Genomic DNA, 21,650 nt, shown 5'->3' with positions numbered 1-21,650 from the left:
AATAAAAGACTTAGGGTTGCTTTTACGTACAGGAAACTGCACTCATCAAAAGTAGACATTGGTAGTACAGTCGTTGGAATTCTGAGGACAGATCTTATAGCATTTCTGTTATGATCTATCTTCCTGGATATGGAAATAAGGATTGCCAAAATTCTTCAAGCCAGGCTTCAACAGTATATGAACTCTGAACTTCCAGATGTTCAAGCTGGATTTAGAAAAGGCATAGCAATGACAGATCGAATTACCAACATCCGCTGGATCATCGAAAAAGCAATGTCTCTTAAAAGAGAGTTCCAGAAAAACATCTACTTTCTTTTATTGACTATGTCAAAGCCTTTGACTGTGTGGATCACAATAAACTGTGGAAAATTCTGAAAGACATGGGAATACCAGATCACTTATCCTGCCTCCTGAAAAATCTGTATGTAGGTCAAGCAGCAACAGTTAGAACTGGACATGGAACAATAGACTGGTTCCAAATCAGGAAAGGAATATGTCAAGTCTGTATATTGTCACCATGCTTATTTAACTTATATGCAGAGTACATCATGAGAAACTCTGGGCTGGATGAAGCACAAGCTGGAATCAAGATTGCTGAGAGAAATATCAGTAACCTCAGATATGCAAATGACACGACCCTTATGGCAGAAAGTGAAGAAGAACTAAAGAGCCTCTTGATGAAAGTAAAAGAGGAGAGTGAAAAAGTTGGCTTAAAACTCAACATTCAGAAAACTAAGATCATGGCATCAGGTCCCATCACTTCAAAGCAAATAGATGGGGAAACAATGGAAACATTGAGAGACTATTTCTTTGGGCTCCAAAATCACTGAAATTCAAAGGCGCTTGCTCCTTTGGAAAGAAGCTATGACCAACCTAAACAACATATTAAAAAGCAGAGACATTGCTTTCCAACAAAAGTTCATCTAGTCAAAGCTATGGTTTTTCCAGTAGTCATGTATGGATGTGAGAGTTGAACTCTAAAGAAAGCCAAGCACCAAATAATTGATGCTTTCAAACTGTGGTGTTGGAAATAACTCTTGAGAATCCCTTGGACTGCAAGAAGGTCCAACCAGTCAATCCTAAAGGAAATCAGTCCTGGGTGTTCATTGGAAAGACTGATGCTGAGGCTAAAACTACAATATTTCAGCCACCTGATGCAAAGGACTGACTCATTGGAAAGGCCCTTGATGCTGGGATACATTGAAGGGGACAACAGAGGATAAGATGGTCAGATATCATCACCAACACGATGGACATGAGTTTGAGTATGCTCGGGGGAGTGGGTGATGGACAGGGAAGCCTGGCGTGCTGCAGTCCATGGCTTCACAAAGAGTCAGATACGACTGAGTGACTGAACTGATCTTCCTGGAAGTGTTCTCTGGGTGGGCATTAGAAGATAAAGTCTTGATCTGATTTACATCATTTAAATCTGTGGGAGCCTTTATTTTTAAAATGCCAGACTTGAAGACTCTAAAGAAGCTTTTCTAATTTGAGAGAGAATGAAAGAGAGAGATTGATTTTACAAATTTTTTTTAAAACGCTCAGTTTCAATTGGTTTCAGAAATAGTTGATTAAAAATGTTTTTCCAAATGGGAGGAATCATTCTTACAAATTAGAAGTTTTGGTCAATTTGGGATAATAAAGATGGCTGGAAAGGAACAGTTAAGCTAAGTCATTCATAAGAAGAAATGAGAAGCAACAGTGGCAGAGACTAAGTACAAAATCTCAGTTTATCTCTCATATATTACTAACAAGATTTTAAGATTTTGATGGTTTTAATTGAGTACATGGGAGCTGTGTTCATGGTCTGCTAATTTTCTAAATGAAGCCAATGCTTCTATGTCTTTTTATATATAGGTTGGAATGCCAAAACGTTGTTGATATATAAAAGGATAAGAATAAGAGGAAATTAAACTGTTAAATTTAGCTTTTCTTATTGAGATATCCTGAGGCATGTCCCAATGTGATCAAATACAAATATATTAAGACATTTATTTATGTGATACTGTAATATTTGTGATACTATTTTAGATATTTCCATACTTAAGGAAAATATGCTCAGAAAATTATCAACATTAATGAATACATTTAGGAGATAAAAGGGCCAAGTTTCTTGTGATTTGTTTTCCTTTCAAGGGAAATAATAATGGAAATGGTATAAGAAACAAAGATTTAGATATTTTAAAAAATTAAGTTCAATAACTCATGTATCTGCCTTTAAATAAACCCTTTTATAATCTCAGATAAGTATTTAGAATACTAGAATTCATGTTACTTTAATATTCACAAGTAATATCTTCCCTAAAGCTTCTAAATTCTAATACTCCCAAAGGAATGTAATAGAGAAATAAAATATATTATTTTAAAGAAATAAAGGACGTACTGAGGAAAGGCAAATATCTAGTAACACAAAGTCATGTATCATGGAAATAAAAATGAAAATACATATATATTTACTTAATTTGTTGAAACTAGCATGTCTTATGATTTTGAACCCAGACTTCAAAAGAAGTGCACAGCTCTGGGAAATGACTCATAATTTTTATTCTAACATACTCATGCATGTTTTGGAACACTTGATCTTCAAATCATTTATTTTCTTTCAAGCCATTTTTTTTCTATTTATCAAAACAAATTCAGTAATGCAATAACAATCTTAATTTCTATGCTATACATTTATACCTTATACATTAGCACAAAGTTTCAATATGCATTTACCTTGCAAAACTACATTTCTCTGGACATTCTTTGCCTAAAAATTCTTCCTCCCTCTTTTTCAAAATTCTTTCAGAGAATATTGAAAATACAGAATATAAACATGATAAAGCTGACCCCAAAATATTTTATTTTATTTTTTAATATAAATTTATTTATTTTAATTAGAGGTTAATTACTTTAAAATATTGTATTGGTTTTGCCATACATCAACATGAATCCACCACAGGTATACATGCGTTCCCCATCCTGAACCCTCCTCCCTCCTCCCTCCCCTTAACATCCCTCTGGGTCATCCCAGTGCACCAGCCCCAAGCATCCAGTATCATGAATTGAACCTAGACTGGCGATTCATTTCATATATGATATTATACATGTTTCAATGTCATTCTCCCTAATCATCCCACCCTCTCCCTCTCCCACAGAGTCCAAAAGACTGTTCTATACGTCTGTGTCTCTTTTGCTGTCTCGCATACAGGGTTATTGTTATGATCTTTCTAAATTCCATATATATGCATTAGTATACTGTATTGGTGTTTTTCTTTCTGGCTTACTTCACTCTGTATTATAGGCTCCATTTCCATCCACCTCATTAGAACTGATTCAAATGTGTTATTTTTAATGGCTGAGTAATACTCCATTGTGTATATGTACCACAGCTTTGTCATCCATTCATCTGCTGATGGACATCTAGGTTGCTTCCATGTCCTGGCTATTATAAACAGTGCTGCGATGAACATTGGGGTACACGTGTCTTCTTCAATTCTGGTTTCCTCGGTGTGTATGCCCAGCAGTGGGATTGCTGGATCATTCTTTTCTTTGATTTGGAATAACCTAGAAATAAGTATTCTTTCTAAATATATATTTATTGCTGGCACGATGTGAGGAAAGAATCCACCTGCAGTGCAGGAGTCCTGGGTTTGATTCCTGCATTGGGAAGATCCCCTGGAGAAAGGAAAGATTACCTACTCCAGTACTCTGGCATGGAGAATTCCATGGACTGTGAGATTGCAAAGAGTTGGACACAATTGAGTACTTTCACTTTCAGTGACAGGAAAAGCAAGACACGGGTCACACAAATATTACCAAGGTCAATTAATCTCTTCAATCTCAGTTGTTTTTTGATCTGGTTTGTTAGAAGGATTTTACTAATGTGATCCATTTCTTTCTGGTAAACTGTTTGCACTTGATTTATGACATGTTAAATCTCTCAGTTTTTCTCCTATTTAAGAATCAAAGCTTTCTCTGTCTTTTACTGATGTGTAGACAGACGTTGAGGAGAAGGCAATGGCATCCCACTCCAGTACTCTTGCCTGGAAAATCCCATGGATGGAGGAGCCTGGTAGGCTGCAGTCCATGGGGTCGCTAGGAGTCGGACACAACTGAGCGACTTCACTTTCAATTTTCACTTTCATGCACTGAAGAAGGAAATGGCAACCCACTCCAGTGTTCTTGCCTGGAGAATCCCAGGGACAGGGGAGCCTGGTAGGCTGCTGTCTATGGAGTCGCACAGAGTCAGACACTACTGAAGCGATGCAGCAGCAGCAGCAGCAGCAGACAGACAGACATTGAAATGCTCCAAGTGTCATTCCTTGGACCGTATTTTCTTTTTATTTTATTCTCACCTTCTAGATAATTTTGATCACTTTCATGGCCTTATGTGACAACTGCCATAACTCTGATCCAGACTTCTCAGAAATCTTGGTTTGTCTGTTTGAATGTGTGATACACATATCAAGATTAATATATTAATACCTGAATTTTATTTTTTTTATCATGGTTTTTTCCACATTCTTCCTCTAATAACTAAACATTAACTCTGTCCATCTAGTTTCTCATTGGAAAAACGCATTGGAATAATCCTCAACTCTTCTGTCCCTTTCACTACCCATATTCCATTATTTATCAGTAATTCCTGTGGGATCTATTTTTAATATTGTTTTTTTTTATTTAATTTAATTTTTAACTTTACAATATTGTATTGGTTTTGCCATATATCGAAATGAATCCACCACAGGTATACATGTGTTCCCCATCCTGAACCCTCCTCCCTCCTCCCTCCCCATACTATCCCTCTGGGTTGTCCCATTGCACCAGCCCCAAGCATCCGTGCATCGAACCTGGAATGGTGACTCGTTTCATATATGATATTATACATGTTTAATGCCATTCTCCCTAATCATCCCACCCTCTCCATCTCCCACAGAGTCCAAAAGACTGTTTGATACATCAGTGCCTCTTTTGCTGTCTCGTATACAGGGTTATCATTACCATCTTTCTAAATTCCATATATATGCGTTAGTATATTGTATTGGTGTTTTTCTTTCTGGCTTACTTCACTCTGTATAATAGGCTCCAGTTTCATCCACCTCATTAGAACTGATTCAAATGTATCCTTTTTAATGGCTGAGTAATACTCCATTGTGTATATGTACCACTGCTTTCTTATCCATTCATCTGCTGATGGACATCTAGGTTGCTTCCATGTCCTGGCTATTATAAACAGTGCTGCGATAAACATTGGGGTACACGTGTCTCTTTCAATTTTGGTTTCCTCAGTGTGTATGCCCAGCAGTGGGATTGCTGGATCATAAGGCAGTTCTATTTCCAGTTTTTTAAGGAATCTCCACACTGTTCTCCATAGTGGCTGTACTAGTTTGCATTCCCACCAACAGTGTAAGAGGGTTCCCTTTTCTCCACACCCTCTCCAGCATTTATTGCTTGTAGACTTTTGGATCGCAGCCATTCTGACTGGCGTGAAATGATACCTCATAGTGGTTTTGATTTGCATTTCTCTGATAATGAATGATGTTGAGCATCTTTTCATGTGTTTGTTAGCCATCTGTATGTCTTCTTTGGAGAAATGTCTATTTAGATCTTTGGCCCATTTTTTGATTGGGTCATTTATTTTTCTGGAATTGAGCTATAGGAGTTGCTTGCATATTTTTGAGATTAGTTGTTTGTCAGTTGCTTCATTTGTTATTATTGTCTCCCATTCTGAAGGCTGCCTTTTCACCATGCTTATAGTTTGCTTTGTTGTGCAGAAGCTTTTAAGTTTAATTAGGTCCCATTTGTTTATTTTTGCTTTTATTTCCAATATTCTGGGAGGTGGGTCATAGAGGATCCTGCTGTGATGCATGTCAGAGAGTGTTTTGCCTGTTTTCCTCTAAGAGTTTATAGTTTCTGGTCTTATGTTTAGATCTTTAATCCATTTTGAGTTTATTTTTGTGTATGGTGTTAGAAAGTGCTCTAGTTTCATTATTTTACAAGTGGTTGACCAGTTTTCTTAGCACCACTTGTTAAAGAGATTGTCTTTAATCCATTGTATATTCTTGCCTCTTTTGTCAAAGATAAGGTGTCCATATGTGCGTGGATTTATCTCTGGGCTTTCTATTTTATTCCATTGATCAATATTTCTGTCTCTGTGCCAGTACCATACTGTCTTGATGACTGTGGCTTTGTAGTAGAGCCTGAAGTCAGGCAGGTTGATTCCTCCAGTTCCATTCTTCTTTCTCAAGATAGCTTTGGCTATTCGAGGTTCTTTGTATTTCCATACAAATTGTGAGATTATTTATTCTAGCTCTGTGAAGAATACCATTGGTAGCTTGATAGGGATTGCATTGAATCTGTAAATTGCTTTGAGTAGTATACTCATTTTCACTATATTGATTATTCCAATCCATGAACATGGTATATTTCTCCATCTATTAGTGTCCTCTTTGATTTCTTTCACCAGTGTTTTATAGTTTTCTATATATAGGTCTTTAGTTTCTTTAGATAGATATATTCCTAAGTATTTTATTCTTTTCATTGCAATGGTGAATAGAATTGATTCCTTAATTTCTCTATTTTCTCCTTATTAGTGTATAGGAATGCAAGGGATTTCTGTGTGTTGATTTTATATCCTGCAACTTTCTATAATCATTGATTATTTCTAGTAATTTTCTGGTGGAGTCTTTAGGGTTTTCTATGTAGAGGATCATGTCATCTGCAAACAGTGAGAGTTTTACTTCTTCTTTTCAAATTTGGATGCCTTTTATTTCTTTTTCTGCTCTGATTGCTGTGGCCAAAACGTCCAAAACTATGTTGAATAGTAATGGTGAAAGTGGGCACCCTTGTCTTGTTCCTGACTTTAGAGGAAATGCTTTCAATTTTTCACCATTGAGGATAGTGTTTTCTGTGGGTTTGTCATATATATCTTTTATTATGTTGAAGTATGTTCCTTCTATTCCTGTTTTCTGGAGAGTTTTTTCATAAATGGATGTTGAATTTTGTCTAAGGCTTTCTCTGCATCTATTGAGATAATCAAATGATTTTTATTTTTCAATTTGTTAATGTGGTGTATTACATTGATTGATTTGCAGATATTGAAGAATCCTTACATCCCTGGGATAAAGCCAACTTGGTCATGATGTATGATCTTTTTAATGTGTTGTTGGATTCTGATTGCTAGAATTTTGTTAAGGATTTTTGCATCTATGTTCATCAGTGATATTGGCCTATAGTTTTCTTTTTTTGTGGCATCTTTGTCAGGTTTTGGTATTAGGGTGATGGTGGCCTCATAGAATGAGTTTGGAAGTTTACCTTCCTCTGCAATTTTCTGGAAGAGTTTGAGTAGGATAGGTGTTAGCTCTTCTCTAAATTTTTGGTAGAATTCAGCTGTGAAGCCATCTGGACCTGGGATTTTGTTTGCTGGAAGATTTCTGATTACAGTTTCGATTTCCATGCTTGTGATGGGTCTGTTAAGATTTTCTATTTCTTCCTGGTCCAGTTTTGGAAAGTTGTACTTTTCTAAGAATTTGTCCATTTCTTCCACGTTGTCCATTTTATTGGCATATAATTGCTGATAGTAGTCTCATGATCCTTTGTATTTCTGTGCTGTCTGTTGTGATCTCTCCATTTTCATTTCTAATTTTATTGATTTGATTTTTCTCCCTTTGTTTCTTGATGAGTCTGGGTAGTGGTTTGTCAATTTTATTTATCCTTTCAAAGAACCAGCTTTTGGCTTTGTTGATTTTTTCTTTTTTGCTAATTTTTGCTATTGATTTTTGCTATTTTTGTCCCCCCCCCCCTTTTTTTTTGCATTTATTTCTGCCCTAATTTTTAAGATTTCTTTCCTTCTACTAACCCTGGGGTTCTTCATTTCTTCCTTTTCTAGTTGTTTTAGGTGTAGAGTTAGGTTATTTATTTGACTTTTTTCTTCTTTCTTGAGGTATGCTTGTATTGCTATGAACTTTCCCCTTAAGATTGATTTTAAAGTGTTCCACAGGTTTTGGGTTGTTGTGTTTCATTTTCATTAGTTTCTATGCAAATTTTGATTTCTTTCTTGATTTCTTCTATGATTTGTTGGTTATTCAGCAGGGTGTTGTTCAGCCTCCATATGTTGGAATTTTTAATAGTTTTTCTCCTGTAATTGAGATCTAATATTACTGCATTGTGGTCAGAAAAGATGCTTGGAATGATTTCAATTTCTTTGAATTTACCAAGGCTAGATTTATGGCCCAGGATGTGATCTATCCTGGAGAAGGTTCCGTGTGCTCTTGAGAAAAAGGTGTAATTCATTGTTTTGAGATGAAATGTCCTATAGATATAAATTAGGTCTAACTGGTCTATTGTATCATTTAAAGTTTGTGTTTCCTTGTTAATTTTCTGTTTAGTGGATCTATCTATAGGTGTGAGTGGGGTATTAAAGTCTCCCACTATTATTGTGTTATTGTTAATTTCTCCTTTCATATTTGTTAGCATTTGTCTTACATATTGCAGTGCTCCCGTATTGGGTGGATATATATTTATAATTGTTATATCTTCTTCTTGGATTGATCCTTTGATCATTAGGTAGTGACCTTCTTTGTCTCTTTTCACAGCCTTTGTTTTAAAGTCTATTTTATCTTATATGAGTATTGCTACTCCTGCTTTCTTTTGGTCCCTATTTGCATGGAAAATCTTTCTCCAGACCTTCACTTTCAGTCTGTATGTCTCCCCTGTTTTGAGGTAGGTCTCTTGTAGACAACATATGTAGGGGTCTTGTTTTTGTATCCATTCATCCAGTCTTTGTCTTTTGGTTGGGGCATTCAACCCATTTACATTTAAGGTAATTACTGATAAGTATGATCCCATTGCCATTTACTTTATTGTTTTGAGTTCAAATTTATACACCCTTTTTATGTTTCCTGTCTAGAGAATATCCTTTAGTATTTGTTGGAGAGCTGGTTTGGTGGTGCTGAATTCTCTCAGCTTTTGTTTGTCTGAAAAGCTTTTGATTTCTCCTCCATATTTGAATGAGATCCTTGCTGGGTACAATAATTTGGGCTGTAGGTTATTTTCTTTCATCACTTTAAGTATGTCTTTTCATTCCCTCCTGGCTTGAAAAGTTTCCTTTGAAAGATCAGCTGTTATCCTTATGGGAATTCACTTGTGTGTTATTTGTTGTTTTTCCCTTGCTGCTTTTAATATTTGTTCTTTGTGTTTGATCTTTGTTAATTTGATTAATATGTGTCTTGGGGTGTTTCACCTTGGGTTTATCCTGTTTGGGACTCTCTGGGTTTCTTGGACTTGAGTGATTATTTCCTTCCCCGTTTTAGGGAACTTTTAAACTATTGTCTCCTCAAGTATTTTCTCATGGTCTTTCTTTTTGTCTTCTTCTTCTGGGACCCCTATGATTCGAATGTTGTAGCTTTTAATATTGTCCTGGAGGTCTCTGAGATTGTCCTCGTTTCTTTTAATTCGTTTTTCTTTTTTCCTCTCTGATTCATTTATTTCTACCATTCTATCTTCTAATTCACTAATCCTATCTTCTGCCTCTGTTGTTCTACTATTTGTTGCCTCCAGAGTGCTTTTGATCTCATTTATAGCATTATTCATTATATATTGACTCTCTTTTATTTCTTCTAGGTCCTTGTTAAACCTTTCTTGCATCTCCTCAATCCTTGTCTCCAGGATATTTATCTGTGATTCCATTTTGTTTTCAAGATTTTGGATCAATTTCACTATCATTATTTGGAATTCTTTATCAGGTAGATTCCCTATCTCTTCCTCTTTTGTTTGGTTTGGTGGGCATTTATCCTGTTCCTTTACCTGCTGGATGTTACTCTGTCTCTTCATCTTGTTTAAATTGCTGAGTTTGAGGTGTCCTTTCTATATTCTGGCAGTTTGTGGAGTTCTCTTTATTGTGGCATTTCCTCACTGTGTGTGGGTTTGTACAGGTGGCTTGTCAAGGTTTCTTGGTTAGCGAAGCTTGTGTCGGTGTTCTGGTGGGTGGAGCTGGATTTCTTCTCTCTGGAGTGCAATGAAGTGTCCAGTGATGAGTTATGAGATGTCTATGGCTTTGGGGTGACTTTGGGCAGCCTGTATCTTGGAGCTCAGGGCTGTGTTCCTGTGTTGCTGGAGACTTTGCTTGGTATGTCTTGCCCTGGAACTTGTTAGCCCTTGTGTCGTGCTTGGTTTCAGTGTATGTATGGAGGACTTTGGTGAGCTCCTGTCAATTAATGTTCCCTGGAGTCTGGAGTTCCCTGGAGTCAGGGTTTGGACTTAATCCTCCTGCTTCCAGTTATCAGTCTTATTTTTACAGTAGTTTCAAAATTTCTCCTTCTATACAGCACCACTGATAAAACATCTAGGTTAAAGATGAAAAGTTTCTCCACTGTGAGGGTCACCCAGAGAGGTTCACAGTGTTACATGGAGAAGAGAAGAGGGAGGAGGGAGTTAGAGGTGACATGAATGAGATGAGGTGGAATCAATAGAGGAGAGAGCGGGCTAGCCAGTAATCGCTTCCTTATATGCACTCCACAACTGGACCACTCATAGATGTTCACAGAGTTATATGGAGAAGAGAAGAAGGAGGAAGGAGACAGAGGTGGCCAGGAGGATAAAAGGGGGGAATGAAGAGGAGGGAGACAAATCCAGCCAGTAATCAGTTCCCTAAGTGTTCTCCACCATCTGGAAAACACAGAAATTCACAGAGTTGGTTAGAGTAGAGAGGGGTTAGGGAGGAGACACAGGCGACCTGGTGGAGAAAAAGGAGAGTCCAAAGGGGGAGAGAGCAGTCAAGCCAGTAATCTCACTCCCTAGTAAAAAATGGGTACTGAAGATTGGGTTCTTAAAGGTACAAAATTGGTAACAAACACATAAAAGCAAAAATTAAAAATCTAGAGTTTGGAATTTCAAAAATACAATGTTAAAGAAAAGAAGGAAAAGAAAGAGAGAAAAAGAACAACAACAACAAAAAAACCCAAAATCACAAAAATTATAAAGAAAATATAGATACAAAATTGATAATGAATACCAATAAACAAAAGTTAAAAATCTAGAGTAGAGTTTGGAATTTCAAAAATACAATGTTAAAAAAAGAGAAACAGAGAGAAAAAAAAAACAACAAAGTTGCAAAAATTATAAAGAAAATATAGGTACAAAATTGATAACAAATACCAAAAAGCATAAATTAAAAGTCTAGAGTAGATTTTGAAATTTCAGATATACAATGTTAAAGAAAAGAAGAAGAGAAAGAAAGAGAGAGAAGAAGAAAAAAAAGTCACAAAAATTATTAAAAAAAAAATAGGTACAAAATTGATAACAAATACCAAAAAGCTAAAATCAAAAATCTAGAGTAGAGTTTGGAATTTTAAAAATATAATGTTAAAGAAAAGAAGAGGAAAAAAAAAAAAAAAAAACAAGGTCACAAAATTTATAAAAATATATATATATGAAGTTTTCTTTTTTTTAAAAAAACAGGTTTTGTTTTTTGTTTTTTTGCAAAGTACTAGTAGGTTATAAAAGTGAAAATTAAAGGAGTAATAGAGGACTTAAACATTTTTTTTTTAATTAAAAAAAAGAAAGAAAGAATGATCGTAAAAATAGTAAAACTATATCTAGGATTTTCTCTGGTGTTATTGTGGGTATTGTGTGGTCAGTTCATTTGCGGCTAGTTCCTTGGTCCAGCTTATATTTCTCAAGATCTATAGGCCCCTTCCTATGTAGTCGGTACTAACCACAGGGTTTTAATCTATTGCCTGTAGCTTCCAAGGCGGTTCCCTCTGTTATAGCTTCTTCTGTTTGCTGGTCTCTTCAGTGTCTGATTTCCGCCCTGACACAAAGGGGATGGTGGTGGACACTTTTTTTTTTTTTTTGTCTCACTTGTTCAGTTGTGCTGTGGGGAGGGAGAGACGCTGCAAACAAATAACACTGGCGTGTGCTCACAGTGCCTCAGCCACACTGGGCCTGCCCCCACTCACGGCGCGTGTAGCCTCCCTGCCCACACAGCTCAGGCTCTAGGTTGCTCCACCAGGAACCATCTGCAGCCGGCCTTGGGCTGCTTGCACCTCCCAGGTCTAAGACGCTCAGGTTCAGGCACTCAGGTAGCCCTCAGAGGTTCAGACTCAGTTGGGCCTGCGTTTTGTGCCCTTCCCAGGTCCGAGCAGCTCAGGTGATGAGGTGTTTGGTGAGCATGGTTGCTGTGACTTATCACTTCCCCACCGCTCGGTTATCTAGGTGTACAACCAGTGCACCTTCTCAGGTGGCTGTTGACCATCCAGAACCCCAAGAAGTTTTAGTTAGCAAAGAAGCCTGCATACAGTTTTGTAGATAATGTCTCTCTGGGGCTGCGATTGCCCACTTCCGGCTCTGGCTGCCTGTCACCAGAGGGGGATGGTCTGCAGTCGGCTATCTCTGTTCAGTCCTTTGCTCCTTGCATGGGTCTGGTGGTGCCTTAGGTTAGGGCTGGATTTTTGTGTGGTAGATATCCCACAGTCTGGTTTGCTAGCTCAAATTATTTCGCTCAGATAGTGCTCGGGGTATTCAGGCCAGATCCTTACTCTAAGCGCTGCAGCCTGTGCCGTGCCTCCCTGCCCAGCCCCCGCTTGCTAGTGGCGTGTGCAGGCGTCTGCACTGCTTCTCCACTGGGTGAGTTACCATAGGGCTCATAATCTGCAGGTTTTAATTGTTTATTTATTTTTCCTCCCTGTTATGTTGCCCTCTGTGCTTCCAAGGCTCGGCACAGATTCGGCCATCAGAATGTCTCTTGGTGTTTGGAAACTTTTCTCTTTTTAAGATTCCCTTCCCGGGACAGAGCTCCATCCCTCCCTCTTTTGTCTCTTTTTTTGTCTTTTATATTTTTTCCTACCTCCTTTCGAAGACAGTGGGTTGCTTCTCTGGGTGCCTGATGTCCTCTGCCAGCATTCAGAAGTTGTTTTGTGGAATTTACTCGGTGTTTAAATGTCCTTTTGATGAATTTGTGGGGGAGAAAGTGTTCTTTCCATCCTATTCCTCCGCCATCTTAGCTCTTCCCTCCTATTGTTTTTTTTTAACCTGACCTCTCACTATCTATACCTGGTTCAAGTCATTGATTTTTTTAATTAATTTTTTTGGTGTATGATTATTTTACAATGTTGTTTTACAACTTCACAACAAAGTGAATCATCATGTATATTTTATATTCTATATTAACTATAAATATATATTACATATACAGTGATTATATATATGTAATTATTATATATATATATATTATATAATATGTGTGTGTGTCTGTATTTTCTTGTATTTCCTTCCTATTAGGTCACCACAGAACATTGGGTGTAGAGTTCCCTGTGCTATACATTAGGTTCTCAATAGTTATCTATTTTATAACTAGTAGCATATATATGTTAATCCCAATCTCCCATTTCATCCCAACCACCTCCTCCCCATATTTGTATCCATAAGTTTGTTTTCTACATGTGAGACTCTATATCTGCTTTGCAAATAAGTTCATCTGTATCACTTTTTTAAATTCTACGTTCAGATCAGATCAGATCAGTCACTCAGTCGTGTCCAACTCTTTGCTACACCATGAATCACAGCACGCCAGGACCATCCCCAAGAAACATAAATGCAAAAAGACAAAATGGCTGTCTGAGGAGGCCTTACAAATAGCCGTGAAAAGAGAAGAGAAAGCAAAAGAGAAAAGGAAAGATATATCCATTTGAATGGAGTTATAAGGAAAAGCAAGGAGAGATAAGAAAACCTTCTTCAGTGATCAAAGCAAACAAATAGAGGAAAACAGTAGAATGTGAAAGACTAGAGATTTCTTCAAGAAAATCAGAGATACCAAGGGAACATTTCATGCAAAGATGGGCTCAATAAAGGACAGAAATGGTATGGACCTAACAGAAGCAGAACATACTAAGAAAAGATGGCAAGAATACACAGAAGAACTATACAAAAAAGATCACAACTGATATAATAACAGAGGTGTGATAACTCCTACTCACCTAGAAACAGATATCTTGGAATATGAAGTCAGGTAGGCCTTAGGAAGCATCACTATGAACAAAGTTAGTGGAGGTTATGGAATTCCAATTGTGCTACTTCAAATCCTAAAATATGTTGCTGTGAAAGTGTTGCATTCAATATGTCAGCAAATTTGGAAAAGTCAGCAGTGGCCACAGGACTTGAAAGGTTCAGTCTTCATTGCAACCCCAAATAAAGGTAATGCCAAAGAATGCTCAAACTACCGTACAATTGCACTCATCTCACGTGCTAGTAAAGTAATGCTTAAAAGTCTCCAAGCCAGGCTTCAGTAATATGTGAACCGTGAACTTCTTGATGTACAAGCTCATTTTAGAAATGGCAGAGGAACCAGAGATCAAATTGCCAACATCTGCTGGATCATCAAAAAAGCAAGAGAGTTCCAGAAAAACATCTATTTCTGCTTTATTAACTATGCCAAAGCCTTTGACTGTGTGGATTACAATAAACTGTGGAAAATTCTGAAAGACATGGGAATATGAGACCACCTGACCTTCCTCTTGAGAAAGCTCTATACAGGTCAGGAAGCAACAGTTAAAACTGGACATGGAACAACAGACTGGTTCCAAATAGGAAAGGAGTACGTCAAGGCTGTATATTGTCACCCTGCTTATTTAACTTATATGCAGAGTACATAATGAGAAACACTGGGCTGGAAGAAGCACAAGCTGCAATCAAGATTGTCGGGAGAAATATCAGTAACCTCAGATATGCAGATGACACCATCCTGATGGCAGAAAGAGAAAAAGAACTAAAGAGTCTCTTGATGAATGTGAAAGAGGAGACTGAAAGAGTTGGCTTAAAGCTCAACATTCAGAAAACTAAGATCATGACATCCGGTCCCATCACTTCATGGCAAATAGATGGGGAAACAGTGGAAACAGTGTCAGACTTTATTTTTGGGGGGCTCCAAAATCACTGCAGATGGTGACTGCAGTCATGAAATTAAAATACACTTACTCCTTGGAAGGAAAGTTATGACCAACGTAGACAGCACATTAAAAAGCAGAGACATTAGTTTGCCAACAAAGGTCCGTCTAGTCAATGCTATGGTTTTTGCAGTAGTCATGTATAGATGTGAGATTTGGACTATAAAGAAAGCTAATAGCCAAGAATTGATGCTTTTGAACTGTGGTGTTGGAGAAGACTCTTGAGAGTCCCTTCGACTTAAGGAGATCCATCCAGTCGATCCTAAAGGAGATCAGCCCTGGGTGTTCTTTGGAAGGAATGATGCTAAAGCTGAAACTCCAGTAGGTTGGCCACCTCATGCGAAGAGTTGACTCATTGGAAAAGACTCTGAAGCTGGGAGGGATTGGGGGCAGGAGGAAAAGATGACAGAGGATGAGATGTTTGAATGGCATCACTGACTCAGTGGACGTAAGTTTGAGTGAACTTCGGGAGTTGGTGATGGACAGTGAGGCCTGGCGTGCTGCGATTCATGGGCTCGCAAAGAGTCAGACACAACTGAGCGACTGAACTGAACTGAATGTTGAAGCTGAAACTCCAATACTTTGACCACCTGATGCAGAGAGTTGACTCACTGAAAGACCCTGATGTTGGGAAAGATTGAGGGCAAGAGGAGAAGGGGCCAACAGAGAATGAGATGGTTGCATGGTATCACTGACTCAATAGACATGGGTTTGGGTGGATTCCAGGAGTTGGTGATGGACAGTGAGGCCTGGCGAACTGTGATTCATGGGGTTGCAAAGAGTCAGGCATGACTGAGTGACTGAACTGAACTGATGATGGCTGTTCTGACTGGTGTGAGATGATGTCTCATTATAGTTTTGATATACATTTCTCTAATAATTGGTGAGTTAGAGCATCTTTGCCTATGTTTCTTGGCCATATGTATGTCTTCTTTGGAGAAATGTCTATGTAGGTCTTACACCCTTTTTTCCAATGAATTATTTTTTTCTTGTGTTAAGCTATATGAGGTTTTTTTTTTTTTTATGTATTTTGGAGATTAAGCTCTTATCAGTTGCTTTGCTTGCAATTTTTTCTTCCATTCTGAGTGTTGTCTTTTCATTTTGTTTATGGTTTCATCTCTGTGCAAAACGTTTTAAGTTTAATTAAGTTCCATTTGTTTATTTTTGTTTTATTTTCATTGCTCTCGGAGATGGATCAATGAAGATCTCACTGTGATTTATGTCAAAGAGTGTTCTGCCTCTGTTTTCCTCTAAGAGATTTACAGTGTTAACTTACACTTAGGTCTTTAGTCCATTTTGAGTTTGATTTTATGTTTGGTGTTCTAGAGTGTTCTAAGGGATTTTTTTTTTTTTTAACCAGTTTTCCCAGCACCATTTATTGAAGAGACCATCTTTTCTCCATTGTATATTTTTGCCTCCTTTATTATAAATTCGGTGATCATAAATGTGTGCATTTATCTCCAGGCTTTTTATCCTGATCAATTGAACTATTTTTTTTTTTATGTGTGTGTCTGTGTGTGTGTGTGTGTGTGTGTGTCAGTACCATACTGTATTAATTACTGTAGTTTTATAGTATAGTCTGAAGTCAGACAGCCTGATTCCTCAAGCTCGATTTTTTCTTTCTCAAGATATCTTTGGCTATTTGAAGTCTTTTGTGTTTTGTTTTTGAGTAAGATAGATGACCTGGATGACCCATTAAGGGAAGTTCACACTTAATCCAGCCTAATGAAGGCGATGTCACATGCTGGTGGAAAGACTGGTGGCATGTTTGAGGCCATATTTCCCAATCAGACCATCCTGATTTGATCAGACACAGCAAAGAAGAGAACCCTGGCCAAATTTTCTTGAATGACTCCAGTAAAGTTTCTGGTGACCCATATTGCTTTCTTGGCTGCAGAGATGCAAAAGACTCAAGTCATTGAATTTTGTAACCTGAATTACTATTCTTCTCACTGATCTTCCAGCCTCATCCTTTGCTTCACACTTCCAACTTTTCCCAATGCAGAAGATAGATTTATCCTTTTAAAATATAGGTCACTTCCTGGCTTAGTCATTACTCTCCATTGTTTTCTTATCATAGGCACAGTGAAATCCAAACTATTTTTCATGCCCTAGTAGGACCTCTATGAACTAGCCCATTGCTGTGTCTCTAGAATAATTAATATCTCCATCTGCTCTGACACTCATTTATTTTTCTCTAGACATCACTATGTCTAGAAAACTAGACACTTTTATATTCCTTGAACGTCCTTAAAAGCATCCTATCTCAAGACCTTGATTAGCTCTTTTCTTATCATGAAAATCTCCCTTCCCTAAATTTTTAAATAATTTGTTCATTTCTTTCAGATTCAAATAAAATTTATCCTTATTAATCAATTATCCCTGACTAAAGTTAAAAACAGTATAGGAAATGGCAACCCACTCCAGTAATCTTGCCTGAAAAATTCCATGGACAGAGGAACCTGGCGTGCTACAGTCCACGGGGGTTGCAAAAGAGTGGGACACAAGTGAGCACAGATGCACAAACTTAAAAATAGTAAACCCAATCCCTTTAGGTAGTCTCTATATTTTTACCCTATTTTATTCATCTGTAGTATTTATTGACATATTTATGTAGTTGTAGGTTCACAATAAATGTGTCATGGATGTATGACACTGAAAAACAGCATCTATCTTAGTACTCCTGTAGATTTAAGTTTTATCCTTCTTTTCTAGTTCTTGTAGCAGTTGTGCAGAGAGTCTTGTAGCATGTGTAAAAAATATTCAGATTCATTTTTTTGAGTGTCATTATAAACCTGTAGGAGATATAATGAATATTAATTTTATGGTGTTGTATGAATATGGGACAAAGAAATCAAATGATTTTTCATAATTTTTTTATGGAGTAAAGATTTAAATGACTTTTATCTGCTATGTTTTTACATTACCTAACTCCTTTATTCCTCTAAGAATTAAAATTATCAATTTTTGTTTGTCAAATTCCAAGAAAATTGGGACTGTAGCAGTGTATGTTGCTTCCCAGGCCCCCACTATATTGAATAATTATTTATCTCCTTTGTTCTTTTGTTGTGACCCACAATTTATATCTCTAAGACCTTGAATTTTAAGACCTTGAATTTTGAATTTATCTTTATTATAAAAATGACTTAGAAAACATATATGTTCAAGAAATGTGAGAGAACCTGACAGATAAAATTTTGTCCATTGTTTTACAGATTATAATCAGTTTTAAATGAGAGACATAAAGAACTCATTTTATAATTATGGGAAGCTTTCTAATGAGTTGAAACTTTACCTTATTGTATGAAAATTCATGCTATTGCACTTATAAGATGATGAATACCTATTATAAGAAACTGAAGCAATTCAGAAGAATTGAAACCCCACGAAAAATGTCTAAAACCCAATACCTATGGAAAAAAAATTGTTTTTAACATTATTCTAGCTAATTGTCTGCATATACTTACAGAAAAAGATGAGTAGAATAATACTTAGAAATATTTGTATAAAAAGCTGAACAGTCTTACGTGTTTTCAAATGGAATATATATTGAAATCAACAGAAAAAGAATAAAAATTATAAGAACAAAAATAAAAATTATAATTCACCTTATTTCAAAAATATTCCTTCACGAACACAAATATTGTGAACTAAAACATCACTGGGCTTCCCTGATAGCTCAGTTGTTAAAGAATCAGCCTGTAGTGCAAGATACCCCAGTTGGATTCCTGGACTGAAAAGATCTGCTGAAGAAGGGGTAGGCTAACCACTCCAGTATTCTTGGGCTTCTCTGGTGGCTCAGCTGGTTGTTGGGGGCCAGAGTGAGGTACTCTGCCCGTGGCAAAGGTCATGAGGAAGGAGGCTCGACATACACAAAGGCGGGATGGAGCCTCAGGAGTCCCCGTGGAAATCCTCGAGCATCTACCCCCATAACCAGAGCCTGCCTACTTTACTACTTTGTGCTCACCTACACCTCTGACTTTATGGGGGGCTGTCCCCCACCACCTCTTTTGGAGAAGGAGTTAACCTAGAGCTCCAGTTAATAATAATTCCTGGGCGTGAGAAGAGTGTTGTAACCTACAAACTCCTCTGAAGGTTCTCTAGCCTGCCTGACAGGCTTGTCCGGCCACATGTGATTGCTCATAGCCTCCCAACCGTGAGAGGCACGAGATGCTTTAAACCTTCTAAAAACAGGTTCCTTAGAAAAGTTAGAAAACTATTAGCATAAGTATAATGGGCTGATTAGAAATTGTATTGGTGAAGGGTTTTTCATTTGTTGAGCCAATGTTTGTTGCTAAGTCTCCACATCCCCTGCCCTTACACACATTAATGAATATATAGAAGAAATAAGTATTAACCTTTGATATTAATCACGTTAGACCTTAGGCTAAGTAAATTCTTTCCTTAACTAAAACCCACTACACCCTCACCCTATAGGAATGTAACTTTATTTGGGTGGCGTCTGTTTTAAGAATAATCACCCCTGGAGAAATAAGTGTCCTGGTTGACTGACCGTTGTCACAAGGAGAGGGTCGTAAATTGTCAGCAGGCCCCCCCTGGCCAGAAGATGATGTAACACCCCTAAGACCTCTGTATACATTTGTGTGAAGCACCTGACTTTAATAAAAGTCAGGACTGCTGTCCCCACGTGACTTTTGTATAACATCTCAGTGTATAAAAACAGACTCTGGAAAATAAAGAATGGGGATCAGTTTCTCGAAATACTGGTCTCCCCATGTCTCTCTCTCTTTCACTCTGGCTGAGTCTCCATCTGGAGCGCGGAACCCACCATGCTTACTAAATATGCCTGGGCTTCTAATATCCGACCGGGGAGGCCTCAGTGTCTCCTCTCCTTAGGGAGAACGGAAGGATGCCTGCGGCCTACATAAGTGGTGCAAGCTTCTTGTCTTGAAGTTTTATTGGTCTCCTGCGTAAACCAAGCTACTCAGCTTCTTTTCTCCACTGAATTTTCCTACTGAGCTATCCTTATTCTATTACTCTTTATATCTTTAATTAATATCCAATTGAAGCTATTGTATCCTGACCCTCGCCGACACCGTCCCCGCTTCGAATACCCTGGATCAGCCGGGGCTGGACCCCGGCAGGTGGCGCCCGAGACAGGGACTTCGAAGGTAGGTTCCCCAGAACAATTTGGGTCATCAGCCCTGTTGTTCCCCCTCAGAGCAATTAGGGTCATCAGCCCTATTGCCCCCCTCCTCGGAACAATCTGGGTCATCAGCCCTGTTGTTCCCCCTCGGAACAGGTTGGGTCATCAACCCTACTGCTCCTCCCTCGGAACAGTGGGTCATCAGCCCTATTGTTCCCCCAGTGGTAGGGATGGCTAGGACCCCACTCAGGGTGCTGCGGACCCCCCTGTAGGATAGACAGGGCGAGTAGGAGTGGGAAGTGTTGAAAGTGTTAAAGAGTTAGAGAGAAAAAATGGTTTCTGAAGTTAAAAGGGCAAAGAAAAGCCTGATCTTTTGAAAGCTAAAAGCTTTATCTTCTATTATATTTAACTTTCTGACATGTATAATACTGAACTAAGAACGGCAACTCTTTATACAAGTAATCTTGAAACTGTTAAAGAGGGTACTGTTAATTTAGATACTTGGGTGAAGGTAAAAAAAAAACAACTAAACACTTATCCTATAAATATGATTAAAAATGTTCTGGATCCTCATCATGAGGCTGTGGGATAGCCTATGGGAGAGGCTATAGCTGTGGATGGTAGTGGGTCTCCAACTTCTGCGCAGATCATTTCTCTGCCATTGACAAGGAAAAGGAGGGACACTGTGCTCTACCTCCCGAGGAGTGAGAGGGCTTACAGGACGCTGCGGCTGGGCACCCTGGCGAGCCCCTTCTCCCTCTACACAAACCTTTAAAAATTTATCCAACAATTTCTGATTTAAGGCGACTACTCCACCTCAGCTTGCACCTCCCAGGGCCTAGGAATTCCCCAGTTTACATCCAAAGCCTCCCAGAGCATTGCCTAAGGTTGAAAAAGATAAAAAAGTTTTCTTTTAAACAAAGGAGCTTTTAAAGAATACACAATATACAGAGCCTGCTCCTTGCAGAAAAATCCCCTCAGGGGGGCTTCACCCAAGCCAAAAAAAAAAAAAGAGAGAGAGAGAGAGAAAAATAAAAAGAAAAAAGAAAAAAAGTGAAAAAGAAAAAAGGAAAAAAAATAGAGAAAGATCTAAAGATAGAGAAAGAACTAAAGAGTGAAAAGGAGAGAGGAACGGAGGAGGAAGGAATCAGGGAATGCAGCAAGATAGAAAAAGGAAAAAAGGAAGTTAGAAAAAGAGATACAGAGAGAAAGAGAGGGAGGAGGAAAGAAAAAGTTAGAGAGAAAGAGGGTAAAGGAAAAGAAACAAAAGAAAGAGAAGACAGGAAGAAGGAAGAAGGGAGAATGAAAGAGGGAAACAAGAAGGAAATGATAGAAAGTAAAAGAGAAGAGAAGAGGAAGGAAAAAAGATAGAGTGAGGGAAAGAAAACTTGAGAAAGATTTAAAGAGAAGGAAGAAAAAATCAGCAGAGGAGAGAGGAGAGGACTTACAGGACACTGTGGCCAGATGCCCTGGCGAGCTCCCTCCCTCTCTGCGCAAACTTTTAAAAAAAACTTATCCACCACTTTCTGATTTGGGGCTATAGCCGCCGCCTCCGTTTGCGCCTTCCAGGGCCCAAAAGGTCCCCACTTTGCCCCCAAAGCCTCTCAAAGTGTTGCCTA

General features: G+C 38.1%; 1 pseudogene; it reads right to left on the bottom strand.

The window, feature by feature from the left end:
• Window positions 1–16,029: 16,029 nt before the first annotated feature.
• On the bottom strand, window positions 16,030–16,802 carry LOC113894629 (annotated as a pseudogene).
• Window positions 16,803–21,650: the final 4,848 nt, after the last annotated feature.

Source organism: Bos indicus x Bos taurus, chromosome 6 (genome assembly GCF_003369695.1).
Source record: "Bos indicus x Bos taurus breed Angus x Brahman F1 hybrid chromosome 6, Bos_hybrid_MaternalHap_v2.0, whole genome shotgun sequence".
Taxonomy (NCBI): domain Eukaryota; kingdom Metazoa; phylum Chordata; class Mammalia; order Artiodactyla; family Bovidae; genus Bos; species Bos indicus x Bos taurus.
Note: the sequence above shows the minus strand (reverse complement) of the source record. Positions and strands in the feature narration are given on the sequence as shown.